Below are 15865 nucleotides of genomic sequence, written 5' to 3'. Positions count from 1 at the left end.
AGCAACTACACAACCCAACCCCCAAAGCTTTGTTTCCTGTGCTCATTAGCTGCAGATTTGTCTTGAGGCACAGTGGGAAAAAAACCAACCCACCTTGTTCTTCATCTGACCCAAATTGGAGATCTTTGGATCAGAAGAATGGATTTGCTTGATGTAATTTCTGTACCAGCTCTCTCCATTATTCATTATTTCACACTATTCCACACAGGTTGCTGAAGTCCTGTAAGCTGTCACCAATTCCAATCCACACTTCACCTTGCAAATCCATAGATTAAGGGTCTAAAAATATTTCTCTTCATCTATAGTTAATTGTGCTCTGCAGGTCAAAGCAAAAGCACTACCCAATTGCTGAGAAGAAGCTGAGCCTCATTTCTCACACCAGCAGCTCAAACACAGCCCCAGCTGAAGCACCTGGAGCAAAGATAGCAAAGCTATCCTGCCCTCCTGCAACCAGAGCTCCCTACCTCTATTACCCAACCATGTACAATAAAAGACAAGAGCTGTTTCCTCCCCAGCCTCTGCTAAGCTCACCCTGCTCCTTTTGATGCCCTCAAGTCAGTTCTCTACCCAGGGACATTCAGTCTCCATTACACCTCACCATTCAGTTGCCCTGCAAGGGATGACATCACAATAAAATATAATTAATATTATACACGCTGTAAATACCCACTCATTTCCAGCTTGGCATGCGTATTATTATAATGACCGTACCTTCCTCAAACTTTAAAGTTCTGTTTTACAAGCCTTCATTTCAGCATAATGTCCTCATAAAACAAAATGGCAGTGCAGTGTGGAGAAGACTAAATTAAAAATTAATGGGCCCTGCCAGTACTGGGCTTTCTCAGAGCCCATAGGAAGAGAAAAGAGTCCTCACCTCCACACAAAAACCCAAGTTATGTAAAGGCAGCAAATATACCCTTCCCTGACCCAGGTTTAATAGCCACTGCAGCACATTCATTTATAGCCATGAAGGATCGACATCACTGCACAATGAAGTCAGGGGATGCAGGGGGCAAGCCTTGTCTGTTAATAGTATCAAGCCTGCAACTAACGCAAGATCTTTACAGGCAATAGAACGGACCTGGGCTGAGCACTCAGCATGTTCTGCTGGATAACCCCAGCTCCCAGCATTTAAACACTTGACCAAAAACTCTCTTCACTGAAATCCCACACAACAGCTACAGGATTTAAAAGGCTACGGGGTGACACAGTTATAGAAGGCTCCTAGACCCCAACAAAATAAGCCAATGTGGAATTCAATAGGATTGCACTGTGATTAAAGCAATATCTTTTAATGGAAACTGATTCTTTTGCACTTTGTGATTCTTTCTATGCATTTTAAAGTGCATTCACAGAATTTAAGACACTTGCACTCCCACTCAATTCTGTAAACTGTTACTAAAAGTAAATTGCTTATCCTCTATAAATATCTTCCTTCTTCCCTTTCCAAAGGATACTCTAATCTCCTGCAACTCTCATTCCAGCTCCTTATCTCTGCAATAACTCAAGAACGTACCACTGAACATACCTAGAACATCAGTTTTATCTATTGCTTTTAGCAGGAGTCTCTTTTATCAGGAGCTGGTGCACCATCTTCCTTCGAGCTACTTTCCACATTTCATCCTGGCATCAAAGCTAAGCATTGCAGCATGCACTGTTGACACAGACTGCTCCAAGACACTGGGTAATCTAGCATCGTGTTACAGTCACTCCTTATTTTTATTGCTAGGTTCATATCACACCAGGAAAGCCTCAGTTCTTGATCAGCAGCACGTGCTGCATTTCAGCATCTCCTTGCAGGCAGAGTGACAGCACAGAACCTTCTGGTACTTCCCCCAGAAGAACATTGCCCTGCTCAAGCTGCCCTCAGGCACTTCAACTAGATTAAAAGATATGCTCACAACAGTTGATGAAGTCCCCCAGGCAAGTGCCAGTCTTCTGTGAAGCAAGAGGACACATGGCCTTCAACACTGCTTCTCTCTTATCCCACACTGCCCATTCATCTACTTAGGATTTATCAGCCTCAGACCAACACATCCCCATTTGTAACCAAATCCCAGGCAGGCACCTAAGGTTCAAAGATTTAAGCTGGCACTTCATCATCAGCAACAAGATATAGAAAGCACTGCTTAAGCATTGCCAACACACCTATTCCTGTCCCCAGCATGGAAAATGCCATCACCTAGGAAACCATTTTGGAGATCTACTGGTGTCCAGGGATAAGGTTCAGAAGTATCTAATGCAACAATTACTCAGAGGCACCCACTGGAGAACCTACAGGAGAGCTGACAGTTTCCATAGAAACTATATGGAGGAGCTTACAGTAAGCTTCCTCCCAGCTGTTCCACATCCAAGTGCAAACAAAAAGGCCCAGCTATAAGCAAAAATGGCAACTCTTAAATGCAACAGCTGGCCTTGCTGCTTATTGTCCTGGAGTGCAAAACAGATTTTCACATTCCTTAAAGGTTAGCCTTAGGGAGTAAGCAACAGAGTTACCTCCTACAGCAGCCTATTTTGTTATATCTGCTTATTTGTTGACAGCTACTACCTTTAAAAGCCTTTTCACCAGCTCGGAAATAAATTAGACCTATAGAGATCTCCTAGTGTTCATAGTAGCTGCACAGCACAAACACCTATATAAACACTTTAGTTGTCATTCCAGCTGAGATACTTAAAACTCAGTCTTCCTCCTCTGCACAGACAGGCTTTGAGTGATGCCCTAAGCAGCAAAATGAGCCTGACAGCGGAAAAGATACCTATACAACATAGACCTGTGGCCACATGGAATAAAGCCCCTTCTAAGTCAATATTGAGCTATCAGTGAATGATTACTCAGTACAGAATACACCAAATAAATACAACCCTGTCTCATCTCAGAGACAAACAGCTTCCAACTTCCACTGCTTGCACCCCTCACTTCACATGAGTTCTCCAATAGGCTTCATGCTGATGGATGTATATATGAATAACCACATGAGCCACCAAACAAGCACTAAGACTCCACCAGCCACCCCACTTCATGCCTGTTACACAACATATAATCAAACCTAAAGTATATTTCACCCTCAGAGTTGAAAGTTTTACTCCCCCAGACTCTCTCGTGCTCCCTCTGTCCAATCCCAATGCCAAATGCCCACCAACAGATGCCATTCCCCATCATCTCAGCCTACAAATGGATGATACTCAAGCACATGTAGGACTGCAGGCTCTACCATAACAAAACAGTGCTGTTTTAAGCTGTCAGCTGCATTTATGACCCAGTAAACACAAGTGACTAAGAGACCTATATTAGGTGCAGCTATCTTCTTATTGTCAGTCCTTAATTAGGAAAAAAATCATCTTAGCCATAGACAAAAGAGCAAAATTTACAACTCAGCAACAGCTAATCATTTGCAAGGGAACAACAGATGCACTTACAATGAAGATGTATTTCACCCATCTTGCAAAGCACTTCTTCCTGACTGAATAATGCATTGTAATGATCATTTGGATAGCTCAAAATACAGTTTAAAACATTTATAAAGCACTCTGTTCTCCATCCGCCTCTGCAGAAGTATTCCTTAATTTGTGCCATACCTGAAGGCTAGGCAGTGCTGGCAACACATGCATTGATTTCTATCTTAAGCCAAAAGGAAGAAAGGAAACAACCTAAGCAGACACATCACAGGTGGAGTTAATACTTCAGTACTTTCTGGATGGCCATATTTTTCCTGCCCTATTATTTCTCAAAAGAGATACTGAGATAAACCTCTGCCTGTAGTCTGAACTATTAATCCACAGCTTCCCATAGATTTAGAGGGAATGAGAACAAAATAAGTGTCAGGTTTGGCTTCCTTCCCCCCCCAAGTAATTTTTACTGAGGTTAACTCAGAACTCAAATGAGAGCAGAAGGAGAACTTACACTTAACAAGTTAAGCCACAGAAAACACATACAGAGTCTACAAGTACATGAACTTTGCTCACCAATAACCAATCGTCCAAAACAAAGCTTCGAGAGCCTCAGCATCTAAGAAATTCCAGGTCTATAAAGCTCTCATCCTAAGGTAGGTGAAGTACAAAAACAAAGCTGAATCTGAGACTGCTTTTACTTGATATCCTCTACAGGAGTTAAGATGATTTCTAAGCATCTCCTTCATCTATAATCCTCTTACTCTGCAAGAGATGAACTTGTTTACACATCCCGTGCTTTTCACATGTAATCTTAACACAAAACAGGAGGAAAACCACAAGTTGTCCATCTCTGAAGAAAACAGTCTGGTAAGAGGCTGTTTATCTACTCATCTGTGGGCCAGCAAATCCCTTCCAACCTGCTGACAGCAGAACTAACAGAACCATCCACACAGCAACCGACTCATTTGTCTCTAAACTGTTTCTTCACATAATCCAAATAAAACCAAACTCACCCTGCTGCAGTTCTCCTTTCAGCCCCCCATGTATTTTAACCCCTTTCTCTACTAAAACACACAAGTCAATACAGATCAGGACAGGAATAAGATGTGAATCATTTGAGGAGGAATGAAAGCAAGAGATGGGCAATTAGATCTTAGATTTCTAAACAGAATCTTTCAAGTGGAGGGAGGTTATGCCAGTTCTCACCTAAACCACAAGTTTAATCCTTTAACTGCTTTGAGCAGAAGTGGGCACATGGAAAGTAGTACACAGGGCTTCAGTGTTCTGACACGAACACGCCAGTCCTTAACCTCACTCCACACCTAATGCTATTATCAGTATTTTTCCCCCATAGAGATAGTATGTTACATCTGGCTCCTCAGCTAGCTCTAAACCAGTATTACCAATTCACTTTCAGATAATGTTTTATGATCCTTGGATCAAGTTCAGTACTCTTAAGGGCTCGCATTAATTTCTATTTATATTCATCAACTCTTCCCCCTCCATAAAAAGGAAACAAACCACAAGTCATCCTTATTCTTTAGCCTTGGTTTCTGGAACAGGGCTTCAGCATTTCTGCTGCTCTGGTCTCGAACAGCAGGCTGCTCCATTGGCACTGGAAGAATGAGGACAGGACCATCCACTCAGCCTGAAGCACTAGATAACTACTGCATCCTAGTAAGAACACTATGAGAAAGGCTGTCCCTCTGATATGTGAGTCAGGGACACCAATGTACCTTGAGCTGTTTTTCACCAGCATCCCCACGAGAATTCCTCTATGAATTCAAAGCACATCTTGCATTTGTACTCATATCTTGCAACTGTCATGGAGCAAATCCTTCAAGGTCCAACGAGCACATCAGCCAGCTCTGCTGAAAACTAAAAAGACACTAATAAGAGAGCAAGAGAACAGGAGCCACCATCCCATCTATTAATAGAAACTTCAGCAGAGCATAAAGAATAGAGGGCTGGGATGACTGTGCCTTCTTTCTAGGATGCTGCTGTCCTGCTTACCAGACCATTAAGTGTTGAGCAGAAGGAAGGATGGGTTTGGGTGAATTATAATGGAGGTGTAGCTTCTGCAGTTTTTCATTTACGTGTGGGAAAATGCTTGCAACCACTTGACCTAGCTAACAAGGAGAATGGCTTTTCTGATCCTGCAACATTGAGAGCCTTTCAACAGGCAACACTACCTACTTCTGCAAGGCCACTCCTCACCCTCTAAGAAAGAGCTCATTAACTCTTCTAGATGAGCACATAAGGCTTCAACAAAGAATATCGGCTTAAGTCAGGTCTGCTCCAGAAAATAAGCAACTCAAAACAGAGTCCTGAAGGCCATACAATGCTTACAGAAAGCTCCCAACAGAACACCTTGCTAGCAACTTGTTTTAAGTGGACTGAAACTTGAAGCCAGCAAGAATAACTCAAGTATTGGCTGGAGCATGCAGTGAGCTACAAGTCCTCCTAGCAAAATGGCATCCAAGTTAACAGATACCACAAAGACTCAAATGCATCTATTGCTTCAGAATGGCTTTGATAGCAGCACAAAGTATTTCACGCATGGAGACAAGGAAGACAATGCACGAATACCTAACATGCCAGCAAGCTGAACTTATCTCATGTAGCATTCTCCCCAGCTGCCAGCAAACAAAGATTAACCAGCACCTCCTGGCACAGACTACTTGGATCCTGGATAAATCTTATCACCGTTTTCATTTGCAAGTCCAGTGTCACAGTGTCAGCAGCTGAATCAGTTCTGACCCATCTTAAGATTTACATCCATATGTATTCACAACTGTACAAAGCAGATGATGGAACAGGGCTACTTTAACCTACACTGCCACTCCATATATATATTGCAGCCCAAGCTAGAAGATAAATTCTTTCTGCATAACATTAGTCATGCTGGTTGTTTTATTCATTTCAGCATCAGTTGTCAGCATCACCTTCCCAGCAGGACATCCACATCCCCTTCACCTTTTCCCATGGAGACGAGTGCTTGCCACACTAGGCACATTAACATGCATCAGGATCAGTACTACAAGTCACCTGGCAGGGTGTCAGAGCTGGAAAGGAGCCATTAATGCCACCAGAATAGAGTATAAACTGCAGAAGTACAGCATGCAAACTTGTTAACTTTTGACTGGGTTATTAGCTAAAACCAGGCAACACAAACAGGTGAAGTGACCGAGATCTTTCCCCCCCCCTCCACAGCAACATGCTGTGAATTTAACATGAGACAGTTGCCTTCTCTTACCTTCAGCTGCTTGCTTTCCTACTACTAGGAAAATTGAAAGGATGACAATGATGTAAATTTGTTATGGGTGACAAGCAGCTGTGAAAAACGATGAATAAAGTCACTAAGCTGCTAGAGCATTTGCACACATGATCGCATCACTGCCTATCTGCTGAAGAGACAGAACACCTTGGCCAGCTGTAAGCTTGAGCTTGCTCTCTCCCCCCTCTCAATAAGGGGAGAGCAACAGCATGAAACAGTATTGCAGCAGCTGGCATGAGAAAGCAGCCTCTCATTCCAAGCATTTAGTGACTCCAACATAAAACAGCCTCTTGGTTCAAGCAGTTTTGAAAGAAGCAATGTCAGAATTCCTTAAGCATCTTCTGATATTTGGAAGTTGCAGTGGACATGAATAGAGCTTTCTGAAAGGAGAGCACTGAGATGCCAGCAGTCACAACTACATCTTACCATTAGCAAAGGTGGATTCTTCCAGGTAAAACAAACTCAGCAGACACAAGTTAATATAAGAGCACACAGACAAGCAGCCCTGATTCAAGTACATAATCCTCCATCATAATGGCACATCCATATAAGCCCTTGAACCAGCCCCTTACCATACCAGGCACCACCTCCTACCTCTGCCTGTATTCACTAATTGTATTAAATTGTTACAACAACTTCCATCTGATGAGAAAAGTTACATCTCAAGATTACGATGCTGCTGGTTCAATATATTTTATCAACAAGGATTGTACAGCTATAAAAGCTGCTGTCTTTTAAGGGTGGGAAGACTACCAAGTCACTTTGCACTCATACAGCACGTTCCCCTAGGACACACAGATGCATTCATGTCAGCTTTACGACAACAATAATACTACTTTGCTTTCCAGTAGTATCTTTTACACAGAATCCTGGCGTGCCTTACAAATGGTGAACCAGACGCTCGGAGTTTCTCAGTATACCTCTGGGAGCATTCACAGAGGCTAACGTCAGCTAAGGAGGCCCATTGCTGGATCTCTGCTGTCAGAGACAGAAGCTATGTCAGCACTGTTACAAATCATTTCCTATAAGACCCGTGGGAAGTCTGCAGCTGTAAATAGCCTCTCCCCCCCCCAGTTTTAAATGAAACTTGGAGTACTTGTAACCACCCTGGGCCAGAGCTGTGTTCATCAACATTTTAAGGGACAATTAACATATACATCATCTCAATGGTATTAACAGAAGGGTCAGCATGATAATATCCATCATTCTCTTAAGTTCAAGAGAAAATTGCCATCTTGTCTTTATTTCTCTCTAAGAAGGCACCACTCTTCCCAAAGGCTCTTCTTACACCATTCATCAATGTCTACTGCTATGTTTCACAATCAGCTTTTCATGTTCAGTGCTCCACTTCTCAGCCATGCAACACAGACAAGCTCAGACAGAACAATTCCCTTCCTGCACCAAAAACAACACATCTTCCCTCTTGCTTAGAGACTCCAATCTCAGCCATGCTACAGATGACAAAGCCTTATGAGGAACTACAAAACTAATGAGGCCCCTCAAACTGCATAGCAGGTGGAGCCCATCCTGTGCTAAAGCAAACAAGAGCACAGAGAACGGGGGGAAAAACAGAGCAAAAGTATTGCCACAAAGAAAATATAGGGCAAAACAGTCCAAGGACAAGCATTATCCCAACTATTGAAAAGGAGACTGACTTCAAAACCAAAGCATTTAAGCATATACACTCATCAGCCTCTTTCTTAAAGGGAAAAAAGGAAAGATCCGATCTCTGATGTGGTAACAGGAAAACTCCTGTTCTATTGTTCTTGCATTACCCCAAGAGGCATCAGGGCAGATTTGATTTATCTTCTCTATTTCAGATGAAAGAACAGGCTCAGAATTTTAAATGGCTTTTTATACCTCTTTCCCCCCCAACTTTCTTCGTGTCAGCCTTCATCTGAAACAAATACCAACTTGCACAATACCAACCTCTTAATTCTTATTCCTTGCAAGACCATTTCCCCTGCTATCATGTAAATGCGCCTCCTTGGAGCTCTCCAGCATTATTATACATCATAGTTGTTTTATTACTCAACACTGTAAAAGCAGTCCAAGCCTCAATTGCTACTCACAGATGAATAAAGTACACAGAGCACTTAGTGAAGCAATGGCTGCTTAAGGTACATAGCCCCTGTATTTGTGCACATTTAGGTTTGAAGTGTCTTGAAGGAGAATGTAGATCTGTACAGGAATGTCCTTCAACAGCCAAGCAATAAATGCCATATTTTTATGCAACATTCATTTCAATGAATCAGTTCCACTCATAGCTGCAATTCCTCCATATGAGCCTTGCTCTTCACTGCTGCTTAGAGGACTTGAATTTAGAGACCTGAATTCTAATTGAAGTATCAAAATTCTGATTCATACAGGACACCTGAAAGACAAATTACTAAGACTCTAAAGGCTTCTGAAAGCACTACAACCAGTTGGCTTACATCTCTGATAAGGAGCTTCCCCACAGTTAAAGACAAAGCATTAGGTGCTTTTAGCACAGCTGAGAGCATCAAGTATTTCCAACTGTACCCATGCAATCAATTGCATCCTGCTCCCCAATGCCTCCATCCAAGACAACATTCTTCTAAGAAAGAACCTGCTCTCTGTACTTTGCAGAGCAGCTCTGGTCCCTGCAAGCATGAAGGAGTATGTATTAAGACAATGTTTCTACATAGTTGTAACTGCTCTCCAGTGTATACTTCACCCAGTAATTGCTCTTTTATGTTCTCATCAGTGGTAAGATAAACATAAAATCATTTCTACAATGGCTCAGCAGCTCTAGGAGTATTTAGCACCAGATATGCAGTTTCATGGTCAGTCACCTCCCAGTCCTACACTTAAACCTTGAGCTAGCAGTGATTCTGGTATTGCTGTTCTGCTCCAGCCTGGGGCACAGAACAACAATTGCGTCCTAGGAAAAGGCTGCAGCTCTCCAGCAAGAGCCATGGATCCTGCCAGCCCCACAGCCATTAATGTGTGACAAAACCAAAACTCCCCCACTGCATGAAAAGAGTCCAAAGGAAAGAGTCACTCTAATGGTCATCCCAGTCTGTTCTGAGTCCACAACAGCAAATGATTTGCTCCTTAACACACTTGAGAGGACATTCCTACCCATGTCCTGAGAGATAACATGCTTTCCATATTGTTTGCAAAGAGCAACTGGCCCCTCAGTAACAACACTTCTTGCTGAGCTCCAGCTGCCAGTGCAATTAGGAGCTGAACACTCACAGCTGATCCATTAGTGATAGGACCTCCCCCTGTGCTTCCCTCACCTCCATCAGCTGGTAACAAAAAGCAAGTTTTTTTTTCTTTGTACTTGCATACATTACATACAGCACACCCTTGTGCTTAGCTAGCTGATAGTTTCGCTGCTCAGCAGAACAAAACACCTTTAATAAAGCCCCTTTTCTTACACATACAAACACCCTTAGCAATCCCCAGCACCTAACATTCCCCATTCAGCAGCAAGCCATCCCTCACCACCACCCCCCCGCCCCCCCAACACACACACACACACAGCTCCTCATTTTAATCCATTCACACCTGTTAGCTCATTTCCCAGCACCTTACAGCTGGAAGCTGATGGAATCAGGTTCTGCACATTAACAGCATGCAAGTTTGCCACACTTACTTACATTGGTCGAGGAACACAACATGAACAGCTTTAAGATGAAGCCTAATTTTTCTTGCTAGCTTAAGCACAGGATGGTACTAGCATCTTATCCTGCAGGCTGTATTGATTTCTCAAGTTGATGTATGGCTTGACCAGCATATGTTAATTAAATGCAAGGTCTCTTCTGGATACATCAATTGCTTCTTTTTAAGAGAGTAACCGCTTACACTGCATAAAGCTCTGTCTGCACACAGGGTAATGCTAAGCACAAACACCTGAGGCTGACAGAAGCACTGAGTTTCAGAGGGATATACATTTTAATGGTTGCTTCAAAGTCAGAACAGAAAGGGGGCTTTCAGCTTCCACTAAATAAACCTCAGTTATGGACTACACGAAGAGCAGGGAGCATTATGATAGCAAAACCTCTGATCCCAGATCTTAACTCATTATGTCACACAAACATATACATGGCAAATTTGCTTTATAAGCTGTTTTAGACAGCAACTTGATTGTATTGAAACCACACAAACCAAGAGGAGAAGCCATGTTCAAAGCATTAAACCTCAGTCTCATTAAAAGTAGAGTCCAAAGCCGAGCTTTTTGAGGTACATCAGTGCGAAGAACAGCAAAAAAATAAGTCAAACTGTAAAAAGTAGCTGTCTGAAATAACACTGATAACACAGTTACCGCCATTGCCTATCAACTTTAAGGTATCAAAGCTCAGTCTTACTTACATCCAGCCTCCCATTCTCTCAACATACACAGCAATAAATCAAATTCTCACAAACAAGGCAGTAGGTCACTGATCTTTCCCAGTTTCACAACATTCTGTCCCAATAAACTTCTCTCTTTCTAGGCTCCTTTCCTGGGTTTCTATGTTTAACTCCACACCACCAACAGCTCTAAGCAAAAATAGAAGCCTTAGAAATACCTACAGCTCTTGGTTAAGGCTTTTATACTCTGCCTTAACGTAAAGTTCCTACTAAAATAAAGCAAAAATAACAAGACTATATCCAGAATTATGACTCATACAGCTGAAAAAGGAAATTACATCTATTGCCTAGACAGGACACTTTTACATACAAGTTTGCTTGTTGATTCCTAGTGATTTTCTCTCCTCATTTTAGCTATTGGTAACCTTCAAACATGCACTTTTTTTCTTTTAAAAGCATAGATTTAATTGGTTTATTTCTTTGTAAAGCATCAGAAGTTCTCCGAGTTAAAAAGAGCTTTACAATATTCAAATAAATGAGCTACAAACAAGCTACCAGCTTTATTTATAGATTCATAAGTAATTGCTTCATCCACCTACCTTGCTCATTCAGTTAGAGAGATCTTGAGCCACCTCAGGAGAGCACTGTAATAACTACCCACCCCCTGCATGGCTATAAATAAGGGAGAACAGCAATGCCCCCCCTCAGTGCCACCTGTGCTTTGTGGGGGGTGGGGGCTGTTCTGCTTTTTGAGGCCCAGCTGAAATCAGCACCTGGAGTGCAGGAGGTGCAATCAGTGCTGCAGTAGAAGGCTCTGAGCTTTGGGTTTTTCTGGTATGTTCTATCAGTAAATTCATAACGCTGGCCTTGCTGCAGTGATGCTCCCAGTGCTTTTAGTTTTTGCATTTGGTTTGTGTTTGTAATGCTTTCTGATTCCTTTTTGCTGCTTTTCTCATAGGAATGACAGGACTTTTTGGGGGGTTGCAAAGAGTTGGATGGCTTCTTTCTCAGCTCTAGTAATGCAATGGTTCTAGGTATGCAGAGTATATGATGTTTTGGCCTTGATGAGTTTTAGTGGTGCCTTTAATTAAATACAGAGTTCACTTCAGTGAGCCTCTCTCTTGCTAATACAGGCAGCTGTAACATAAAGAAGCATTACAAGTAATGTATTTTTCAATATAATTGTAGGTGAAGGGTAACCAGGTCAGGACTCAAGCAATTCAAAGGTCTTGGTGTTTGTAGGCACTCTTTGTTGTTTTAAATTTACCGGTGTAATTCAGTTTGTTCCATAGAGATCCCTTTAGTCATCAATCATTGATGAAGTGCTGTGTGCTATAATAATTTGATAGTAGCAATTGTAGTCAGGGGAAAGCAAAATGAAGCAAGCAAAATCCGCTCGTGCTGTTCATGTAACTTGATTGGATTAGGAGCTGCCTGGGATGATAGTTGTGTTGCTGTGTTACCTGCTCATATAAAGCCCTTTTGTCCATGTGAATGTACCTCAATTCCCTTTGGGTGACAGCACAGTGACAGGAAGTTCCATAATCATGTGGAGTGGTGAACATAAAGGAACTAAGCTGAAATTATAGCCAGGGTATATCACTTATTGGACTTGCACTCACAGGGCAGTTGGCCTGGGATGCTGAACAGCATTACAGACTTTATCTCCTAAATTAACAGCCTGCTGTGATGTTCTGCTTGATTACAGATGTGATTTTATTGGGTTTGGAAACTAAGAGCAAGCTTGAGAGCTGTAAGAGTAACTAATAGATATAACGCTATGCTAGGAATCCTATACAAAGCAAGCTCTGTAACACACAGGGATAGTCTGAAGCTCGACTTGGCATCATGAAATGCTATAGTGAATGAACAACTGCTGATGGGCAACCATCAGTAAGGTATCTGTAACTGGGGAGGAGACAATAACACGGCCCAACTCTCCTAACAGATTGAGAAGCTGCAGTGATATGTTGTGGTCTGTGTTGCTGCCAACATCACTTACTTATGTTAGGATGATCTTGATGGGTATTTGCAATTGTTCTCCAGAGGTGTTTCTTCTTCTCAATTATGGGGCTATCCTGGCTATACTGAGTCAGCTATATGCAATATAATCATTAGGATAATATAGGATCTCCGAGCAGTTACTGAGTGAAATCTGTTGTCCACTATGCCCCAAGGATAAATGCATCTAATGTGATTTTTAACTGCTCCCCTTTTATACAGGCTGGCTGCTTACTTCTGCAAGAGACAAGCACTGCTTCCCTGCAGGGTACAGCTGTCAGCATGGGAGTGCAAGTCAGTAAGGAGCCCTTCGTTGTGGTTTACAAAAAGACAAACAAGCGAGTGCAGAAAGAAGCTCCAGAGGCTGCTGCAACACATCCTTCAAAGCCTGAGGACTCCCAGGATACTGCCAAAGAGCCGGCTAAGGGAACCGGTCAGCACTGCCAGGATTCTCCAGATGCAAGAAAAAGACTGTAGAAGTCATCAAGAGCAAGTCCTCTGTGTAGGAAGGAGGGAACTGCATATAACATCTGTCCTTCCATACACTGCATCATGGACTCATGTCTTTAATTGGAAAGGGGCATCTTCTCCCCCTGCTGGATGATCTCCTGTGTCTTGAGATACCTCCTCCTAGCAGATGCATATTTTATAACCAGAACAACTCTGGGCCATGTATATATGAAATATAACACCCTTATAGGAAATTGTTACCCAGCTAGAAGCTGTCTGTTATGATCTGGAGACACACTGAGTTTAAAATGAGTACTTCATGTAGCATCAGTGAGATTCCTGAATGCATTCAGCCCTGTACTACCTTGTAGTGCTTGTTCATGACACAGATAGTTCTAATGCTCCTGCAACTTTAACACAAATGAAGTTATTGGAAAGATGCAGAAAGTCTCAGTAAAATGAAGACAAATGTAAAATAAAGAAACCTGAGCTCTGTAATTGGTGTTCTGTAACCTGAGTGTTTATAACCTGGATGTCATCAAGTTCTCACTGATGTAATATTTTGGTTATGTTCTAACTGGACTTAAAGTATCTCTCTGGGTTAAGAGTTGTGCTGGGGCAAAAAGACCTCATCCTAAAAGCAGAGGTAGTAGTAGCTCTCCTGCAGTTACTTTGCTCTGAGGCTGTAGTGACAGAACAAAGTCCTTGGCCATAGCTGTAATAAGGTGGAAATGCCTTGCTCTCTAATTGAGGTTCAGCCTGTTCTGAATTTCGCACTTGAAAAGGAAACTGAGATGTTTGCAACACGATTCTTCAAAGCGTTTCTAAACATGTGCTCTCTCCCCTCTGAAGTTTCACTTGGGTTGAAAGCAGCTTCATTATTATTTCATCTTCTTTCACTTACAATGCTGTTGTCTCAAGCTGTTTGATCTATCTTTCTTTCTGCTAACCCCATTTCACTCAGTCCAGTACAGATTAAGGTGGGGGGATGTGATTTAAGGTCTCTGGAGCAAAAAAACATCATCTTCCCATCGTGTCTATGGTCTAAAGACATGGTCACCTTTTACCACTTGCCTTTTTCTTTCAGTCAGTGTAGGTTTCCAAGCATCTGGTGCTCAATATGAATTATAGCCACACTCAGCTGTCCTGCATGCCTGTACGAAATGCTTCTCTTCTAGAGTGTATTGCTATAATGAGGAATATGGATAGCATAACAAGAGCAGGGCAGTTCTCTAGATGATTGGATTTATTACCTGCTAGCTCAGTCTTAAGTGAGCTAGTTTTGCTTACCTGTGTTGATACAAACTACATTCCATATAAAATGCAGAACCTTGTTCACTATTAATATGAATAGATAGCTCAAGTGCAAGTTCGTGGCTGGCAGACAGGTCAAGTCTAGGCCAAGGTTACCAGTGGGACTTGATAAACAGCTACAAAGAAAGAATTAGCTCAGTTTCTTTGGCAGGCTCTGGGATGTTACAGCATTAAATTCAGTACACATGTACAGACTGAATGAAGAGGCAGAGAAATGGTTTGGGCACTGGGAGCTGATAAATACACTGCATCCTCTTCACAACACCCACAGGTAACTTGGTGGATTGCCATTCTGGGGGGATACAGCTGCAGTTACTGGTAGGTGACTGGGACCTGCTTAGGGACATCAAATCCATCTGCAGCTGTAATGTGCTGCTGTAGTGGATCTGTTTCAGGTGGCAATGAGCTTGTATTTTACCAGTGTGCAAAGCAGAGGACGAGTACTTCTGAGCTAGAGCTGTGCACCCCTTGTTCCCTATGGCCAGCTGTGGCTTTTGCAGCTGTAAGAGCAGAGTGGGCCTGTGAGTGCTCTGCCATGTGCATGTATGACTTTCAGCTTGGTCTGTCAAGTCAAATAAGTAAGCTTTTGCAAGAGAAGTACAACAATCTTCCAGACAGTACATCTGCATGCTTTCTTCTAATGCTGTAAATGCAAAAGTATCCGCAGAGGCTAACACAAAATAAGGCTCCTCATCTGTTTCTTTTCCTGTTCTAACGTGCTTTGTCAAGAGTCATAAACCAACCTTATTCAAATAAAATGTTACAAGCACTGATTTAAGAATATTTTAAGTGATATTAAATAATATTTTGTGTGATACAAAGGGAAATGGTGCGAGGAGGAGCTGATGTAATGGAACTAATGCTCATGGACATGCGAAGTACTGCTGAAGCTTTGGGGACGGGGTTTGCAGCTTGTCTTGATGTATGTTATACTTAACTGCTTTGCCTTGTGCTTATCTGCCACTGGAGGATGCGATGGAGTTGTTCTCTCTGATATGAAGGGTTTATATTCCTGTGTAACCTGCTAATAAATAACAAAGGGGAAATGGAAACATCTATTGATACATTGCTGTGATTAAGCACCTGCTTAAACACACAAGATCTCAAAGCCTG

At 42.3% G+C, this 15865-nt stretch overlaps 1 protein-coding gene and 1 long non-coding RNA gene across 3 annotated transcripts in view; one reads left to right on the top strand and one right to left on the bottom strand.

Moving 5' to 3' along the window:
- LOC107324095 (zonadhesin-like) overlaps window positions 1-11676 on the bottom strand; it is a 115532-nt gene extending 103856 nt beyond the window's left edge. For both annotated transcript variants that reach the window (XM_032449129.1, XM_032449130.1), the window contains exon 1: window positions 11587-11676. The gene's annotated coding sequence lies outside the window, so the exon portion shown is untranslated. The remainder of the gene's footprint in view (window positions 1-11586) is intronic.
- Window positions 11677-11709: 33 nt separating this feature from the next.
- Window positions 11710-14217, top strand: LOC107324089. The gene is made up of 2 exons (XR_001559407.2): window positions 11710-11821; window positions 13211-14217. It is a non-coding gene; the product is annotated as an uncharacterized LOC107324089 (long non-coding RNA).
- Window positions 14218-15865: the final 1648 nt, after the last annotated feature.

The sequence above is a fragment of the Coturnix japonica genome, chromosome 24 (assembly GCF_001577835.2).
Source record: "Coturnix japonica isolate 7356 chromosome 24, Coturnix japonica 2.1, whole genome shotgun sequence".
Lineage (NCBI taxonomy): Eukaryota > Metazoa > Chordata > Aves > Galliformes > Phasianidae > Coturnix > Coturnix japonica.
This window is presented reverse-complemented; position numbering and strand designations above follow the sequence as displayed.